Below are 17,899 nucleotides of genomic sequence, written 5' to 3' on the forward strand. Positions count from 1 at the left end.
TCAATGTGCAATGAGAAAAAAAAAAAAAAAAAAAAACCACAGAAGTTCCCGTTTTGGCTCAGCCAGTTAAGGACCTGACATAATATTCAAGAGGATGTGAGTTTTATCCCTGACCTTGCTCGGTGGGTTAAGGATCCGGTTTTGCCGTGAACTGTGGTGTGGGTCACAGATGCAGCTCGGATCTGGTGTTGCTGTGGCTGTGGTGTAGGCCAGCAGCTGCAGCTCTGATTCGACCCCTAGCCTGGGAACCTCCATATGCCACAGGTGTGGCTATTAAAAAGAAAAGAAAAAAAATTTTTACAGAAAAAAAAAAAAAAAGAAAAAATCCCTACAACAATGGATTAAACTGGGTCTGGTGATGACTTTAGCTGGTCCCTTCTGGGAAAGGGGACTGGAATAGCTGCCAGTTCATTGACACCCACTGGGCCCGACCCTGTGTGAAGAAGTATTCTAAACTCTGGGGATCTCCTCCAGAGTAAATACAACACAATGTTTGCCTCCACAGTTTTATGAGAGAGATATTTACTTAACTAACAGTGAAACCAGGCAGCCTGTGATAAGAGCTGTACTAAATAAGAGCTATAATAAAATAGGCCAAAGAGTAGAGGCACTGGAAGGAAATGAGACCAGAATTGCGGAGGACTTCACAACAGAGGAGATATTTGTGATGAGTCTCAGAGGCTGCTTACTGAGCTCATCCTTTTTCCTTGAGGGGCACGAGAACTCAGGCATGAAATCCTTGCCTGAGCCCCCAGCCTTGACATCGGATTGGCTCCCTGCAGAGTCTCATCAGATCAGCCACCCTGCACACCTCAGACCTGCCCCTGGCTCAGTGCTCGTGGCCGGGGCCTCCCAAGCTCCTCTCCGACAAGTCCTTGCATGGATCAACCCCTTCTGAGCCGAGCTGGGTCTGAGGGCCAGATGCCGTAGGGCTGCCGGTGGAGGGGTGAGAGCAGCCAAGTCATTAAGTCGGAAACCACCAACAGCAGGCGCCTGCTGGGAGCTGCCAGAGGACTGGCCAGCGTTTCAGAGCATCCTCGGATATCAGGCAAGCAGTAAAGAGCCGGCCTGGGAGAAGGCCAGGCTTTTGCTCTTTGCTGGGAAAAGTCGTTAGAAACTTCAGAGGAAAAAGGAAGGTGGCCATCCTGGGCCTTCGTACCTTTCTCGTCTCCTGGGTGTTGTCCAGGATGCCTACTGTTAAGGAAGGGGCTTTGTAGGAAGGTACCTGCTAGAATCAAGATGGATCCTTTGGGAACTCAGGTATGGATTGACTTATTATTTTATTATTTTGGGCTATGCTGAGCCTAGGGATCGAACCCACACCATGGCAGTGACCTGAATCACAGCTGTGACAACGCCAGATCCTTAACTCAGAGCATCACCAAGGAACTTGTGGATTGACTTTTATTTTATTTTATTATTTATTTATTTATTTGTCTTTGTCTTTTTAGGGCCAAACCCACGGCATATGGAAGTTCCTAAGCTAAGTGTCTAATCGGAGCTACAGCTACCAGCCTATGCCACAGCCACAGCAACAGCAACGTAGGATCCAAGCCTCATCTGCAGTCTACACCACAGCTCACAGCAACACAGGATCCTTGACGCACTGAGCGAGGCCAGGGATCGAACCTGCAACCTCATGTTTCCTAGTCGGATTGGTTTCTGCTGTGCCATGATGGGAAATCCATTATGTTTTCTTTTATTTTCTTTTATTATTTTATTTATTTTATTTTATTCTATTATCTTATTTTACCTTATCTTATTTTTGGCCCGAAGCATGCAAATGTTCCCAGGCCCAGGATCAAACACACACCCGAGCAGTGACCTGAGCCATAGCAGTGACAACGCTGGATCTTTAACTTGCTGTGCCACCAGGGAAGTTCAAGATTGGCTTATTTTATATGTGCCAACTACAGATGCAATTATTTCCCAAAACAACCCCAGGTGGCTGTGGGTGAAAGGGCTGAGGGAAGCTGCATTCTCCGTGGCTCTGGAGGGGAGATGGATCGAACTACCCAAAGACAGGTTTTTGCCTGTCATAAGCCCGATGATGATGAACTGACCTATCCTGATGGACTTATCCTGATGATGAGATGACCTGGGCCTTGCTGGACCACAGGGGGAACCACGGGGACCCATCAGCAGAGTAGTTAGACACAGGGCCCACGATGCCCTACCAGGGCCATTGCAGAAGGGATTCTGCTCTCGGGACAAGGGTGGATTTAGAGGGTTGGTTTTCAACCTGTGCTCTTTGGAGGTGCTTCCGAAGGTCTTGGGGCCTGAGGAGGGGGACACTCCAATCAGGGGCATTGATTGGCTTTTTCTACATTAGGATTCTGCTTATGAAATGTATATATGTGTATATATATATAGGAAAAGTGATTCTGTTAGTAAATATTCAAGAACTCAGTGGATTAATTGACATTAACTTACCTCTACTGAGCCTTTGCCATCTGTTCTTCTACATTTTTCCCACACGTTATCTCCTTTTATCTTCTCTGGTACTTCCTGAGGTATGGAGTGATATCCCCATTTTTCAGGCAAGGAAACTGAGGCACAGAGAGCATGGAAACCTTGCCCGGGACACACAGCTAGAAATGGGGGGCTGGATTTGAAGCCAGCCATGCTGACTCTCAGCCACTGCTCTTTCTCTCCACACGCTCCGGACCCATTCTTTCCAACCCTGAGGACTGGATTTGGTGTTTCTGTCAGGTGACCCTAGACAGCTTATGAATATGGCTACATTTGACTTTATTGCCTAATGTCCCTCTGCTAATCTCTGTGTTCCACTTTCAAGGTCACCTCCAGGGCACCAGGGCCCTCCTTAGTGGAGCCTGTGGGAGAGGAAAGCCATCTGATGGGAGGAAAGGCACCTTCCCGAAAGGCTGGCCTGGGCCCAGCCGAGCCCCCCATACATACTGTTTTTTTTTTGTAGGGGGAGGTTGGCTTTTTTTTTGCTTTTTAGGCCCACACCCGTGGCATATGAAAGTTCCCAGGCCAAGAGTGGAATCTGAGCTGTAGCTGCCGGCCTACACCACAGCCATAGCAACGCAGGATCCAAGCCTCATCTTCGACCTATGCCAGATCTGAGCAAGGCCAGGGATCAAACTCACATCCTCATGGATACTAGTTGGGTTTTTAACTCACTGAGCCACAATGGGAGCTCCCTTGCCTGGACTTTTTTTTTTTTTTTGGTCTTTTGAGGGCTGTACCTGTGGCATATGGAGGTTCCCAGGCTAGGAGTCTAACCGGAGCTATTGCTGCCAGCCCACACCAGAGCCACAGCAATGCCAGATCTGAGCCACATCTGCGACCTATACCACAGTTCGCAGCAAGACCGGATCCTTAACCTACTAATAGAGGCCAGGGATCGCACACGCAACCTCATGGTTCCTAGTCGGATTTGTTTCCACTGCACCACCACGGGAACTCCCGGATATTTTTTGATAGGCGTGAGACGGCATGAAATGAGTGGCCTTGGAGGATCCCCTGGCTGACCTCTCTTCAGTGCCCACCTCACACCCATTTCCTTCTTCAAGCTATCCTCGAGTGCTGCCCCACTTAAACTGACATATCTGTTTGACTTGCATTTGGACACAATGCCTGCCTTCTCAGGTGGGTTCCATATTCCTTGAGAGCAGCTACTATGCCTTTGCACAGGCAGGGGTCTTGGGAAAACGCCTGATGAGGAGCTTGGGGTCCCCAGGGAAACAAGACTTGGTAATAAGACTGTCTTTCTTTGGTCACCAGATTATCTCCTCAATTAGAAGAACCTGCAGGTCTTAGACTAAACAGATGACCCCACAGCTTCCCCCTGGGGCCCTGGGAGAAGGTTCTTCTCAGTAGGACGGAAAGTCAGCCCTCATATCCACTGCGGCCTTCACAGATGACAGCCTCGAGAGGGACGATGTGCCCTTGCCAGCAGTGGGGATAGCTGGAGGCAGCACTTGCCCTTTGACCTGCTCAGATCCATGTCAAAGCTCTCATTTCCTATCATGTCATTTTATCTGATCCTATTGCATCTCCCTTTGAAGGGCTTGTCGAGTGAGTTCTGCCTCTGGAGTTAGGAAATCAGTTTCCACCAGACTTTTACTTCTTTGTTTATTGCATTTAGCACTGAGCACAGCACTTGCAGGCAACGAGTAAATATTTGTTGAGGAATGCGTGGACGGAAGGAAGCTTCTGGAAAATTCATGTCTCTGCCCTGTTGAGTCAGGCACTTTCATTCCAGATGCTTGGCATTGATTCTACCATTCCTGCAGTATTGGAAAATTTCCTCGTAATACTGATGAGACGTATCAGAATATGTATTCTGTTTGGTTTTTTTCCCCCGCCCACCCAGAGCACTATCATAGCAAAAAGCATGCCTCTGCACTCAGGGTTGTGTTTCTAAAGAAAGGATCTAAACACTTGTGAATCGGATCCTATTGTAACTGCCCACATGGGGAGAGCTTATCTAAGTGAATAATTGCTACCCAATATTTTTCTTGGGCTTTCTTAAAGCTCTATGTCCTTGATACATGACTGTTAAAGGATAATTTTCAGAAAAGGTAAAAATCATCTCCTGTGCAGATATAAACATGTGTCCAAATTTTTATTTAACTTGAGACTTCCATGATGGCCTAGAGGTTAAGGATTCGATGATGTCACTGCTGTGGCTCAGCTTTGATCCCTGTCTCGGGAACTTCTGCACGCCATAGGTGTGGCAAAAAAATTTTTTTGTTTGTTTAACTCTTTTCTTTTTTTTAGGGCTGCACCCATGGCATATGGAAGATCCCAGGCCAAGAGTCAAATTGGAGCAATAGCTGCCGGCCTACACCACAGCCATAGCAAAGCAAGATCCAAGCGGTGTCTGTGACTTACACCACAGCTCAGGGCAACACTGGATCCATAACCCACTAAGCGAGACCAGGGATCTAACCCGCATCCTCATGGATACCAGTCAGGTTTGTTTCCACTGCACCACAGGAACGCCTTATTTAACTCATTATTAATGAAGGAACTAGGAAGACTTTATGACCAGTTCAAAGGGCAAGCCAAAGAATGGACACATTGATAGATCAGGTGTGTTGAAATGAATATGTAGTGGGCAAGGGAAGTCAAATGAACTTCTAGTGCCCAGGATTTTTTTTTTTTTTCACATCTCTATAGACAAGAATTATTCAGCATGGTTTTTAGTTATCTGCTATCTACATCATTATCTACAATATATGGGGTTTTAAAATAGCTTAACTCACAAAAGTAGCAGAATCTCAGAACACCTAGAAGAGGATATGCTCTAAGCAGTTTTCCATGGTAGACACTCGATAATCTTATTTGCTTATTCACACTTCGTTACATGAAAGAAGTGACATTTAAAGTCAGCAGAGAAAGAACAGACTACCCAATAAATGCCAGGACAACTGAATTTCCATATGTAAAAATAAAATTAGATTATGACACCATGCTTTGCCCAGAACAAATTTCAGGTGGATTAAAAAATAAAATATTAAAATAGAAAATTTTAAACCCTTGGAAGAAAATACAGGAGAGTATCTTTATGACTATGACAGAAAAGACACACACTGTATGAAAAAGATCTATAAACTGGACTATATTTAAAACACACATTTTTTTTTTCATTAAGAGACCCGGATATAAAATACTGCTTTGCTCATAGGCAATACATCCTCCACATCCAGAATTCATAAAGAGCTCCTACAAATCAGATCAGAAAAAGACTAATAAACCAGCAGAGAGGAGGGGGAAGCTATAGGAAGGGGCTAAGAGTACAAATTTCTCAGGAGTTGTACTCTAGCTGCCCCCCAATGTCTTGCAGATCAGAACTAGCTCCTCAAACCCTCTGAAGGAGCCCAGAGAGACAGCATAGGCTGGAAATTCACTCAAAACCCACTGTACTTCACTCTGGCTCCAAGCCCAGATTCCTCAGGACACCAGGCTGACCCAGAGATGTTAGCAATTTGAATTTTTCTGGAGATTCTGGTAGTAGAAGCCAGTTCTGCTTCCATTATGGAAACCAGGATCCTGTTCAATTCAATTCATTCAACAAATCTTTGAGGGCCCTTCTGTGCCAAGGACCTAGGCTGTGGAGGGAGGCCACTTCCGGCAGCTTCCCCCTCTAAGGCTGGTGAAGGAGTCAAACTCTAACCACAAATGTGGGCGCACTGCCAAATGAGACGTACACAGGAAAGGGCTCTGGGATGCACCAGTGCTCCCCTTTGATCAGCCCCCCTCAACCCAACCCTGTGAGTTTGTGCAGGTTTTTTAAAATTAATTTTATACCTACAGACAAGTTACAAAAATAGTACAGAGAAGGAGTTCCCACTATGGCTCAGCAGAAACAAGCCCAACTATTATTCATGAGGATGTGGATTTGATTCCAGGCCTCTATCAGTGGGTTGAGGATCTGGCATTGCCACAAGCTGCAACACAGGTCACAAATGAGGCTCGGATCCCACATTGCCCTGGCTGTGGTGTAGGCCGGCTGCTGCAGCTCTGATTCCACCCCAGCCCATGAATTTCCCTAAAAAGAACAACAACAACAACAACAAAATACTACAGAGAATATACTGTCCACACCCATCTTCACCTAATGTTAACTAACAACTTGCATGGCCATAGAACACTTATTAAAACTAGGAATTAGCCTTAGTAGTATACTATTTGTTAAATGATAGAATTGGTTCTATTTCATGGGTTTTTACATGAAGGCCCTTTTTTTCTGTTCCAGGATCCTACAATGTGTTTTGTTATCACATCTCCTTAGTTGGTGCCAATCTAAGTTACAGCTCCTTGCTGCTATATGCTGAATATTTGTCTCCTTCCAAGATTCATATATTGAAATCTAATCCCTAAGGCATTTGGAAGAACCTTTGGGAGGTGAGTAGGTCCTGGGGGTGGAGCCCTCATGGATAGGATTAGTGCCCTTATAAACAAGAACCCAAAGGGCCCCGTCACCCTTTCAACCACATGAAGACATAGTGAGAAGGCACTGATTATGAACCAGGAAGCCACTCTCAGACACCAAACTTGCAGGCAACTTGATCTTGGACTTTCCAGACTCCAGAACTGTGAGCAATAAATGTCTATTGTTTGTAAGCCACCCAGTCTGGGATTCTGTAAGAGCAGCCCGAATGGACTAAGATGCTCCGTCTCTCCTTTCTTTCATGATTTTTGACATTTTTGGAAGCCTGTTGATCAGATACTTTGGAGGAAAACATCTCATAATTATACCGAGGTCACACATTATTGGGGAGGATACCGCAGGGGTGACCTGCTCTTTTCAGGTGCATCAGATCAGGCGATGTACGATGTCAACCTTTAACTGCCGACATTGACCTTGATCACTTGGTTAAGACGGTCTCAGCCAGGATTCTCTACTACAGACTCACTGTTTTTCTCTTTGTAATTACTAAATGTTTGTGAGGTAATACTTAGAGATTATGCAACTATCCTGTTTCTGCTACAGTTTTCGGATTGTTTTTTCAACTCACCCTTGCATTGTCTTCATAAGTTTGATTACTTCTGACAGTCAGCACAAGCCCTGCTGGGTTGTTCAGCTGAGAAAGTACACTCATTTTTCTTTCCTTTTGGCTCCTGCCTGCAGGCACAGAGAAGCTATGCTATCCCCACCTGGGCTGCTGTGTGGGTATCTGCCCTCACCAAAGGATGGAGGAGCCCTGAGGATACTCCAAAGGCCTGGAAAAAAGCCAGCTGGAAACATATATAAAATATGGGCTTAAGAAGATGTGGTATATATACACAATGGAATACTACTCAGCCATAAAAAGAATAAAATAATGCCATTTGCAGCAACATGGATCGAACTAGAGATTTTCCCACTAAGTGAAGTAAGTCAGAAAGAGAAGAGCAAATACCATATGATATGATATTCCACTTATATGTGGAATCTAAAATATGGCTCAGGAGCTCCCATTGTGGCTCAGTAGTAATGAACCCAACTAGTATCCATGAAGATGTGGATTCCATCCCTGGCTTCACTCAGTGGGTTAAAGATCTGGTGTTGCCATGAGCTGCGGCATAGTTCGCAGACACTGCGTTGCTGTGGCTGGGGTATAGGCCAGCAGCTACAGCTCCGATTCTACCCCTGGTCTGGGAACTTCTATATGCCACAGGTGCAGCCGTAAAAAAAGCAAATAAATAAATATAATAATAAAAATAAATATGAAATGTGGCTCAAATGAACCTATCTACAAAACAGAAACAGATTCACAGACATAGAGAACAGACTTGTGGTTGCCAAGGGGGAGGGAAGAGGGGAGTGGGATGGACTGGGAGTTTGGGGTTAGAAATACAAACTATTATATTCAGATTGGATAAGCAATGAGGTCCAACTGTATAGCACAAGGACCTATATCCAATCTCCTGGGATAGTCCATGATGGAAGATAATATAGAAAAGAACATATGTGTGTGTATGACTGAGTCACTTTGCTGTACAGCAGAAATTGGCCCGACACTGTAAATCAATTATACTTTAATAAAAAAATAAAATATGGGAGTTCCCTTCATGGCTCAGCAGTTAACGAACCCAACTAGGATCCATGAGGTTGCAGGTTCAATTGCTGGCCCCCCCAGTGAGTTAAGGATCCGGCGTGGCCATGAGCTGTGGTGTAGGTCACAGACGTGGCTTGGATCCCGAGTTGCTGTGGCTGTGGTGTAGGCTGGCGGCTATGGCTCTGACTGGACCCCTAGCCTGGAAACCTCCATATGCCATGGGTGCGGCCCTAAAAAAGCAAAAAATAAAATAAAATATGATAAGGACCTGGAAACAACTTTAAATATGAAGACTGCCTAAAGAAGGTAGTCTTTATCTTGGACAAAGGAAGACTGGAGGAGGAGGGTATGATACAGTGAGTGTGAACTTGTTTCCTTAAAATGCTGGTGAGCTGAGGCACAGGGTGAAGTAAGGAGAGCTTGCAACTTGAAGGAGCTCATTGGAAAAATCAAGGAAGGAAGCTAGACTCTGGACCTTGGAATTTGTCATTTAGGAGGCAACAGATTTGAAATACACAAGGGCTCTGAGACTATGGATCCATTTCTCTACCTGGCCCCAGCTGGGGTGGCCAGCATCCCACAAACTCAGTGGCAACACTGTCCAGCAGCTAGTGAGGCATGGTGAACATCCACGTAGCTTGGACGGCCCCGGGGTCCAAGCCAGACCAGATAATTGGGGCTTAGGTTTGTGAATCCACTGTTCACCCTTCTAAAACCCCTTAGAGGAGGTTCAGGGACAACAACACAGGTTTCCTCGTTCTCCACCTTACTTGTATCCTGCCGCAACAAACTCTCCCTCCACCCCGAACTCCAAGACTCCAGGCATAGTCTCATCAAACCACATCTTAGGACCACTTTTAATTTTTCTAGAGCAGAATTAAATTAAGGATTCTCCTAGCAAGAAAATAATTCAGTCCCAGGATCATACCTAGTCCAGAGCTCGGGTTCTAGTTATTAGCTACTGGCTGACTCTTAGGTACTTGCCGCAAGGACTACCCAGAGCTAGTGGTCCATCCCAACTTGGCTTTAACCCATGGTTACTTTACTCCTATAGTGATGTCAGAGCCCAGTGTCCAGTTTTCTGACTGTTTGTAATCATAGGAAACTGAGAACTCATTGGTCTATTTTATTCTACCTAATGGGTCTTTCTGAGACATCATCGAAGTAATTTTTTTTTTTTGTCTTTTTAGGGCCACACCCACGGCATATGGAGGGTTCCCAAGCTAGGGGTCCAATCAGAGCTGTAGCCACCAGCCTACCCCAGAGCCATAGCAATGTAGGATCCAAGCTGAGCCTGCAACCTACAGCACAGCTCACAGCAGCACTGGATCCTTAACCCACTGAACAAGGCCAGGTTTCGAACTCTCATCTTCACTGATGCTAGCTGGGTTTTTTAACCACTGAGCCATGAAGGGAACTCCAAGTAATTCTTACGAAGTGCTAAAAGGCAGGCTGAGGGGAAAGGGGGTACATAGTAGTGACCCCATAAGTTTCATTTGTGTCTTTGGAAGTTGTCTTTAAGAGTTGAACCTCAAATCCGTTTCTGCAGTGTTCCCAACAATTCTGTATGCCATTTATCACACTGACATCATTTGCTTTCTCCTTACCCCAGTTAGAAGGATTTTATTTTCTGCAACTGAACTCTGACAGATGCAGGCCAAAGAGAGAAATGACCGGTAATGTAAGGAAAGGGGTATCATCATAATTACAAAGGTCTTTTTAAAATTATGAGTAACACATACAATACTATGCTAATAAATTTGAAAACACTGATAAAGGTGATAGCTTTTCAGAATATATAGGTTATTCTAATCAACAAAAAATAAAAAACACAAAGAGACAAAGAACAATGGAAAATTTGAGGATGTTATCAAAGAATTATCTTCTAGACATATACAAGATCCAGGTGATTGTATAAGAAAAAAGATTTCTAAAATTGCAGGATATTTTATTAGGCATGAATAGATGCATTTTTTTTTCATAAAATAACTCCTGGTTTCTTCCACTTGTGCAGAAGCTCATCATCCACTTTTAACTCACTACTTTATGGAGAAGGCAGGGTGGGTAGAACAAGCAGTGGTTGCTCAGCTTGGAGTTTCAAAACAGTTTTTACCTTACTGGAGAGACAGAGCCTGAATGCCAAGTACATTTGATTTATTTATTTATTTTTTTAGGGCCACACCACAGCATGTGGAAGTTCCCAGGTTAGGGGTCAAATCGGAGCTGCAGCTGCCAGCCTATGCCACAGTCACAGAAATACAGGATCCGAGCTGTGTCTGTGTCCTACACCACAGCTCACAGCAGCACTGGATCCTGAACCCACTGATCAAGGCCAGGGATCAAACCCACATCCTCATGGATACTAGTTGGGTTCATTACCACCGAGCCTCGATGGGAACTCCAAAGTACATTTGATTTTCCAGGGCTATATTTTTGCAAAAGAAGTTACTTTTATTTTGTATTCAAGAAAACTTAACTTTATGAATCAAAAATCATAGATGAAATCACTGAGGACATGGAGTTTATTCTCACCCCAAAATGAATGAGAGCAACCAGCTGGCAGGAAAGAAAAATTTGAAGGTGATATTGAGAGACATCAAAGAGTCTCTGAAGAGTGCCTAGCACCCTGGCTATCTCCTGGTTAAAACTGAAGGGCAGGTAAGAGAAATTCCTTTAGTTTTAAAGGAGTCCCAGTTAGAGAATAGACTTGTGGTTGCCAAGGGGGAGTAGGGGGGAGGGAATAGGACAGATGGGGAGTTTGGGGTTAGGAGGTGGAAACTATTACATTTGGAATGGATAAGCAATGAGGGTCCTGCTGTATGACACAGGGAACTCTATCTAATGACATGGGATTGACCATGATGGAAGACAGTATAAGAAAGGGAATGTATACAGATGTATGACTGGGTCACTTTGCAGTTCAGCAGAAACCGGCACAATGTTGTAAATTAACAATACTTTAATTTTTAAAAAATTAAAAAAATAAAAGGAGTGCCAGAGCAAAGAGGTCCATCGGCTGGCTTTCTATGGCACAGGAAGTCTTGGAGGACAGGCAACAAGGGCGGTAAAATCAAATTGTTGAGTGCGCCATCTGGGTGGATGGCAACCTCAACTGCTCCCTACGCCTCGGGCACTTCAGGGAAAGCCGTCAAGCCCTAGGGGTCCAGAGAAGCAGTGAACAGACAGGTAGACAAACCTTGAGGGTCCTGTCATTAGGACGAGGATGTAAGGTGTTCCTGGGCCTGTTGCCAACTAGACCCTAAAATTGGGCTGGATACACCTTTAACAGATGCCTGCCCACGGCAACAGAACCAAAGACGGGATGACACCAGGACCAAATAAATAACTCATCTCATGCCAGAAAGATGAGAGTGCCTCTTGGAATTCAGATTATCATATAAAAGTGGCTAAAATTTGTAAGAGTAAGTTTTCTGTCATCAGCAGAAATGGGTTGTCTTCAGCTAAATATCTGTTAAAATGTCAGAATGAAGACAGTTACATGTCTGTATCCCTGAACCTGTATAAGGTTCCTAACAGATATAAAAACTTAATGGCTGCAGATATTTCCAATGCTATTAAAAAAAGTTCACCATTAGAATAATATAGTTTCCCAATACATTTTACAATACTAGCACGTGTGATAGAAAACATAACAAAAGCCAAAAGAGAGTAATTACCAACCTTTCTTATGACTAGAAAAGCAAAAATCCTAAACATCCTAGCAAGTCAAGTCCAGTAATACGACAGAAGAATAGCTGACCCTGACCAAGCTGGCTTTATCTCAGGTATGTAGGGATGATTGAATAGTAATAAATCTATTAATGTAATTATCCCTTTAAAATGATTATATCAATTCTAAATGAACACTTGATAATTTCCAATCTCCATTCTAAATATTAAAAACGTATCTTAATGGAAATATATCCCTTGTTCATGGATTGGAAGAAAATATTGCTGAAGATGTCAACACTACCCCAAGCAATCTACAATTTCAATGCAATCCATATCAAAATACCAATAATGTTTTTTTCCAAAATATAAAAATCCATCCTAAAATTCATGTAGAATATTGATGAGCCCCAACTAGCCAAACAATGTTGAAAAAGAACAAAATTGGAAGACTCACGTGTCCTGATTTTAAAAGTTACGAAATCTTCGATAATCAAAAAAGTGTGGTACTGGTATAACAACAGATATAAAGACCAATGAATGGAACAGAAAGGCCAGAAATAAACTCTTGCATGTATGGCCAAGTGATTTTCAACAAGAGTGCTAAGACCATTGAATGAGGAAAGGGCAGTCTTTTCAACAAATGGTGCTGGGAGAACTGGATATCCACAGGCAAAAGAATGAAATTGGGCTCTTACCTAACACCACATACAAACATTAACAAAAAATGGATCAAAGACTTAAAGGTAAGCTCTAGAGCTACAAAACTCTTAGAAGAAAATATAGGGGCAATTTTTCATGACATTATTTGGCAATGATTTCTTAGATGTGACACCAAAGACACAGGAAACTAAAGAAAAAAAATAGATGAATTAGACTTCCTGGAAATCGAAAAAACTTTTGTGCATCAACGGACACTACCAAAAGAATAAAAAGGCAACTCATAGAATAGGAGAAAATATTTGCAAATCGCAAATCTGATAAGGGTTCATATCCACAAAATGTAAAGAACTCCTAAAACTCAACAATAACAATAATAGCATCAAACCTGGTTCGAAAATGAGTAAAGGATGAGTTCCCTTGTGGCACAGTGGGTTAAGGATCTGGTGTTGTCACTGCAGCAGCTCAGGTCACTGCTGTGGTGTGGGTTCCATTCCTGACCTGAGAACTTCCACATGCTGCAGGCACAGCCAAAATAATAATAATAATAATAATAATAATAATAATAATAATAATTTAATGTCTCTAGACTTTCAGGCATGTAAGGGAGGCACTTAGAATGAAAACTTAAGGACACATTCACCTTCAGGGTTGTGGGAGTGAAAGTGAGTGCCTTTTTATAGTCTTGCATCCTAGGCACCTCCCTCATCAATCCTAGTCTTGGCCCTCAGGGAGGAAGCTATTAAAGGAAACGGGAAGGAGAATCCTGCAGAGTGGGCTGCCCGGACAGAGAGCGGTGACCTTTATTAGGGCACAAGAGGCAACCCAAAGTGATCCCACAGAAAGGCTGCCTGAGCAAGGCCAGGGATAGAGCCTGCACCCTCATGGATACTAGTTGGATTTGCTGCCGCTGCGCCACAACAGGAACTCCCTGAATGTCGTTTTAAAAACAGAATTCCAAAAATTATATATAGGTTATCACCTTAAGAAGATGAAGTAAAAAGCCTAAATGGAAAAATTAAAAAAAAGGTCAAAATACTTTGGGGGGGTTGCTTTTGGCTTATGAGTGTGTATGTTTATAGAGTTAAACATGGTTGATAATAACTCCTTGCATGAGTTGTCTCACAACCAGAGGCCCTGATAACGAACATGGCGCTACCCTGAAAACTAACCAGAAAATTTTGGGAGGAGCCAAAAAGAGGGAGAAGACGCCCAACCTCCCAGAATCCTTGGCACTGGAACTCATCTTGGCTGAGGTGCACGTGCTACCAAGGACCCTGGGCCAGACCAAATGTGGACCGAGCAAGATGTCTAGACAGACAACCCAGAAACTAACTCCATTCCTACAAAACCAGGGACTGTGAGCCACATGGCAGAGCACTTCTCCTGGATCCCCTCCCCCTGCTGCTCTCTGCTCCGGGGGGCCCCTTCCCAATAAAGTCTTTTGCTTTGTCAACATGTGTGTCTCCTCAGACAGTTCATTTCTGAATGTTAGACAAGAGCCGATTTTCAGGCCTTGGAAGGGGTCCCCTTTCCTGCAACATTTGCATTTTAATTTTTTCTTTTTTTCCCCAAAATGTTCTAAAGTGAACATATGTTTTGCTATAATAAATCCAGAGGATATTCAATAAGCAGATTGGGAGAAAGGAGAATAGATAGGTATAAGATGGAGAGAAGAGAGAGAATAGATAATAAGAGGCTCCCTAAGGAGTTCCCTCATGGCTCAGTGAGTTAAGGATCCAGCATTGTCACTGCCTGGACAATCCCTGGCCCGGGAACTTCTGCATGCTGTGGGTGCAACCAAAAAAAAAAAAAAAAAACTCCCTAAATGGTCCTTCATGGGGGTTGGCATTCTCACCCCAACTATAATTATCTGCAGATTTTATTCAAATGTGTAAAATCATATGATTGCACAAGCTCCTTTTGCTCTAGAGTTCTTTTTAAAGAAGAAACATGATTCTTATCTAACAGACCTCAAAATCATAATTCCTAACTCAGACCTCACAGTTATGAGACTAAAACTGAGCAAGACGGTGTGGGGTCTTCTCAGGAACAAATCCTTTCTGTCCCTCATTTCTTGTTTGTAGGAAATAGGCTTCATTCAGCCTCCTAGACTTTCCCTGAGTTCCAAAGGGCAGGTTTCAGCAGCTGCTAATCAGGGAAAAGAGGGGATGCAGAACAAAAGAGAAGCAGTCAGGAAACAATAGTGCAGCAAATAAAGCAGGGTCCTGGTTCTATTTCAAAGAATAGACCTAACAATACCTTTGAGTTCTTCAAGGACCTAAAGCCCTCAGCCAGGTGGAGGATGGTAACTTCAGGCTGAGCAAAAATTCCTGGACCACTACCCTGTTACCTCACCACCAGCCAATGAGAGGAAAGTGCACACAGTGGAAGATAAGGAAGACTCTGATCCCCTCCCCACATGATTCTCCCTTCAAAAACTTTCAGAGTGGGAGTTCCCATTGTGGCGCAGTGGTTAATGAATCCAACTAGGAACCATGAGGTTGTGGGTTCGGTCCCTGCCCTTGCTCAGTGGGTGAACGATCCGGCGTTGCCGTGAGCTGTGGTGTAGGTTGCAGACTCGGCTTGGATCCCGTGTTGCTTTGGCTCTGGTGTAGGCCGGAGGCTACAGCTCCGATTTGACCCCTAGCCTGGGAACCTCCATATGCCGTGGGAGCGGCCCTAGAAATGGCAAAAAGACAAAAAGACAAAAAAAAAAAAAACCTTTCAGAGTGCAGCAGAATTTTGGGAATTGGGTTTTGGACCTGAGTCTGCCTTCTCCCTAGGTTGCTGGCCTCCTGAATAAAGCAAATTTTATTCAGCAATAAAGCAAACTTTCCTTTCCAACCAACATTTGTCTCAAGTATTATTGGCTTTTGAGCAGCGAGCAGCTGCACTTGAGTTTGCTAACAAGCCAAGGCAGATAAACATACAGCTTAAATAAGTGAAGTACAGACATGGAGGACGAGTTGGGAAAGTCGCTTTCCTGCAGCGCATCACAGCTAACTTCTAAGGGTCCTGTGCCAGCCTCCTTGATATAGTGCCCTCCATGCCTCCCCATGGAGGCCACGTGCTGATGAACTCCTAGTCACAACTCGTCATTCCCCGAGGACTTTGAAACCCAGCTCACTGTCTTCTCTACTCACATCTTAACCTCCTCGAAGTCAACTCAGCATCACAAGTCTGGGTGATCCAACATGATGGCCTAGTTCTTTGACTATCTCACCTTCTAACAGCCTTACATCCATTCTGTCTTTGCCACCTGCTCCCCAGGGCACCCTGCCCCGCCTCTGCAATCTGAACTCTCACATCCCTTTTCAGCCCCATCCTTCCGACTCCCCCATTCATTGACTTCCTCCCACTACAACTGTTTCTCAACTTCAGAAAACCCATCAGTCCCATACACTGATTTTACAGGAAAAAAAAAAAATAGGAGCAATGAGACAAGGACTACTGGAATTCCTCTACTTTCCTCCCACCATAACAGGAAAGGTGTCCCTCTCTAGGTCCAAGGCTTATCCCTCTTCCTATACTTTAGTCCTCTCCCTCTCTCCCTCACTCAGCCCATCCGTTATTTCTTCCCACTAGCACTTAAATATACTTACATCGCTTCTATCTTTAAAAGATCTCTCTGTGAGTTCCCTCTGCGTGTACTGTGTTCAAAATCCAACTGCAGCAGCTCAGGTCACTGTGGAGGTGTAGGTTCCATCCCTGGCCTGGTGCAGTGGGTGAAATGATCCAGCATTGCCTCAGCTAAACCTCAGACACAATCCCTGGCCCAGAAATTTCCATATGCCACAAATGCAGCCATTAAAACAAACAAACAAACAAACTCAGAGTTCCTGTCATGGCAGAGCGGAAACGAATCCAATTAGGAACCAAGAGGTTGTGGGTTTGATCCCTGGTCTCGCTCCATAGGTTAAGGATCTGGTGTTGTCATGAGCTGTGGTGTAAGTCACAGATGCGGATCAGATCCTGTGTTGCTGTGGCGTAGGACGGCAGCTGTAGCTCCGATTCGACCCCTAGACTGGGAACCTCCATATGCCTCGGGTGTGGCCCTAAAAACAAAAAACAAAAAAAAAAAAAAGAAAGAAAAGAAAACTCTCTGTACTTGATGCTGTGATGAGTAAACCAGATGCCCCCCTTTGGACTCAGACATTCATTCTTCTAGCTGCCTCGACTGGCTGCTGACAGCTCACAGTTCAAACCCCCTCTGGGAATGGACACAGGGAGCTGCCTGGCCCAAGGTGACACCCATTCTCCAGAACAGGCCCCATCCTATGGCTGGTAGCCTATGGCTGGTAAGTTCTAGAGTGTTTTAATGGTATTTGGAATTTGTTTTAAGCAGGTATGGTAAGACATGCAGACCGGGAGATGACTGTCATGAAAGAAAAGATTTATACTCCTAGATCCCTAGAAACAGGAGGCATGGTAACAGGAGAAGCAACAAGGTTGGTCAGGAGGCAGGGGGAGTGGGGGGAAAATATGAGAAGCTTTATTACGGTTTCCATGAAAAAGGGAGCGTAAGGCAGTGTAAGCATGTTAAGGACAGGCTAGTCTGAATAATTTCATGGGCTCTGGGGTATAGGGCTCCGGTGTCTGACTCTGGGATGTTTAGGGCAGGTGGATAGCAGCCCAACTCTAAGACCCTGATAAACTAGTTGGTAGGGGGGGTATGGACCCCAGATTGGCTGGTTTGCATAGGAAAGTCATGCTCTTGAAAGTTTCCCAGGAGGATGGAGACAGACATCCCCCGACTCCCAAATGTGGCTCTTCACCCTGGAGATCTGCAGTGGACACCCTCTCCCAGAAGAAGGATGCTCAGCTTGGGCAGCAAGAAACAATGGCCTGCGGAAAACAACTGCCTGCATAGATTAACCTCCTGCAAGGATTACCTGCCCTCTGTCAAGGGACTTGACGCTCGACCCCTGACCCCTCCACACACACTTTCCCCTTCTTCTTCGTCATTTCTGGTCCAAGTTCCTGCCATGAACTCCATCCAGCCACAGATTCCCGCCTCGGATCCTTTATAAGTCTGGCACTTCCTCATAGTC

At 44.5% G+C, this 17,899-nt stretch overlaps 1 long non-coding RNA gene across 1 annotated transcript; it reads left to right on the plus strand.

Moving 5' to 3' along the window:
• Positions 1-744: 744 nt before the first annotated feature.
• LOC125116854 (uncharacterized) lies at positions 745-7,757 on the plus strand. Its single transcript, XR_007132439.1, has 3 exons — positions 745-1,260; positions 6,731-6,879; positions 7,607-7,757. It is a non-coding gene; the product is annotated as an uncharacterized LOC125116854 (long non-coding RNA).
• The last annotated feature ends 10,142 nt before the right edge of the window (positions 7,758-17,899 follow it).

The sequence above is a fragment of the Phacochoerus africanus genome, chromosome 15 (genome assembly GCF_016906955.1).
Source record: "Phacochoerus africanus isolate WHEZ1 chromosome 15, ROS_Pafr_v1, whole genome shotgun sequence".
NCBI classification, from domain to species: Eukaryota; Metazoa; Chordata; class Mammalia; order Artiodactyla; family Suidae; genus Phacochoerus; species Phacochoerus africanus.